This window comes from Theobroma cacao, chromosome 3, assembly GCF_053813885.1.
Source record: "Theobroma cacao isolate CCN51 chromosome 3, ASM5381388v1, whole genome shotgun sequence".
NCBI lineage: Eukaryota > Viridiplantae > Streptophyta > Magnoliopsida > Malvales > Malvaceae > Theobroma > Theobroma cacao.
This window is the reverse complement of record NC_142641.1, coordinates 12,217,186-12,219,493: the sequence shown is the minus strand read 5'-3', so window position 1 is coordinate 12,219,493 and position 2,308 is coordinate 12,217,186. Positions and strand designations below refer to the sequence as shown.

Here is a 2,308-nt window from a genome sequence, read left to right as displayed (position 1 = left end):
ATGAATGGGTGTAGCTTTGCTTATTTCAATATGTTCTTAATGCTTTTGATTGTCTGGCCAACAATTAACTGATTTATTAATCTAATTGAGACTTGACAGAGAGATTTTAGATTGAACTAAGATTTGAATAGTGTATGTTCACATCACTTAGGTAATCTAATTCGCGATTCGAGTAGACATACGCCAATTGCCATACATAGCCACATTAGGACACTTGCTTAATGAACTTAATTTAATTGATTCCTATAGACCTATAATGAACTAATTAAGTTAGGTATTTGTACCAGTGATTTGAGAGAGACTTGTCCATAGCTTTGGATTCTAGGTTAGTAAAACCACCCAAGAAAGATAAATAACAATAAAAGTTGGTATCATATGAAATGCTGAATGAACCCATAATCCTAAGTCTTTAATTTAATGCTTTTCTCAAATTATTTAGTTTGTTAGTTAATTTAGTGTTTGTTTTAATTTTGTTTTAATTAATTTTCTGTAAATTTTGATTACTTAAATAAGATTGATTTGTTATAAGATTTTAGTACTTAGTAAAAATTTAGGAACAAATCTTTGTGGGAATGATACTTTAGTTCATCACTAAATTACTTGTTTGATAGGTATACTTGCGTGTGCAAAATCGATAACAAGTTTTTGGTGCCATTGCCAGGGATTTTGTTTTCTTTGTTATTTGCTAATATTAAAATTTTTTAGATTAGTCTTAATTTAAGTTCTATTTCTTTGTTTGGCAATTGTGTTCAGTTGTTGTATGAGAAGAGCAAACAACTTGGAGACTATCCCATGTGATCTAGAAATTAAGTGAACATTTCACAGACTTCGATGACAGAATCAACAAGGTGTTACTTCAATGAATACAATGGCTGATCAACAGGGTGAACAGCAGATCCAAGGGCGTGTAGTAGCTGACAATCGCTACTTAAGGGATTATGTTGTTCTTTTGGTCCAAGGAATTCCATCGAGCATTCGAAAAGCTTACCTTCAAACAATTTTGAAATCAAGCCAGTTATCATCACCATGATTTAAACATTGGTTCAATTTAGGGGTCTTCCAAGTGATGATCCAAATGGCCATATATCAAATTTCTAAGAGATTTGTGTCATGTTCAAGCACAATGGTGTCACAAATGATGCCACTCGGTTAAGGGTTTTTCCCTTCTCCTTGAGGGATAAAGCTAAGGCTTGGCTAAATGCACTCCCTACTTACTCCATAACAACATGGGATGATCTTGCTTAGAAATTCCTTACCAAATTCTTCCCTCCATCTAAGATAGCAAAAATGAGGAGTGAAATTACATCATTCATGCAGCTAGATTCTAAATCGTTGTATGAAGCTTGGGAAAGATACAAAGAACTACTTCGACAATGTCTTTATCATCGTCTCCCAATGTGGCTTCAGGTGCAGACTGTTTATAATTGTTTGAGTGGGCAAGTTTGAATCACCATTGATGCTGCTATGGGAGCAACTTTAATGGCAAAATCTATTGATGAGGCATATGATTTGTTGGAGAAAATGGCTGCAAATAACTACCAGTTGCCAACAGAGCGAGCAATGCATAAGATAGTAGCTGGAATTCATGATGTTGATGCTATGACAACATTATTCGCTCAGGTAGCAGCTTTAAATAAAACTCTTGAACCTTTTGGTACTGTAACACCCCGTACTTTTATATGTTCGCTAATAAAGCTTATCGGATGTCAATTGAGGTTAATTAGAGTGTGTAAAAGTGATGAAGGGTGAAAGGAATAGTTTAGAGTAAAATATTCCGCATACGAAGTAATATCAATTAAATAATAATATTTTTATTGAGGATGAATTGACGATATAAAAAGTGATTCAGAAGTGAATCAGGGCATAATAAGACATTTTGGGTGCCAAAGAGACGTGAAAAATTTTAGAATAAAATAATATTAAAATATTATTATTTTATTCAGTGTCAAAATTTTTCATGAAGGAGAAATATATGGTCAATCTAAGTGGGGGAGAAGAAGAACAAGGAAATTTTGGAGAAAAATGACGTTAATGGGACCGCATGTCTTTATTAAATAAAGCTAGCATGGGTAAGTAAATATTTAAATATTTCTATGATACCGCATTGAAGCACAAACTTGATATTTTATTGATATAAGTGTTAAGGAAGAAAAATGGAAAGAAATTGGAATTAAAAGATTGTGGGAGGAAACAATTAAAAAGGGTGAAAACCTTGGAAGGTGAAATGGTAATTTTGCCATTAGTTTGGTCAAAGCTTCCAAAGGAAGCTTTGACTCTTCAACCTTATCCCATGGCTGGTTCTTATCTC

At 33.3% G+C, this 2,308-nt stretch overlaps 1 non-coding gene across 1 annotated transcript; it reads right to left on the bottom strand.

Moving 5' to 3' along the window:
• Nucleotides 1–1,284: 1,284 nt before the first annotated feature.
• On the bottom strand, nt 1,285–1,391 carry LOC148763595 (small nucleolar RNA R71). The gene has a single exon (XR_016025587.1). It is a non-coding gene; the product is annotated as a small nucleolar RNA R71 (small nucleolar RNA).
• Between the last annotated feature and the right edge of the window lie 917 nt (nt 1,392–2,308).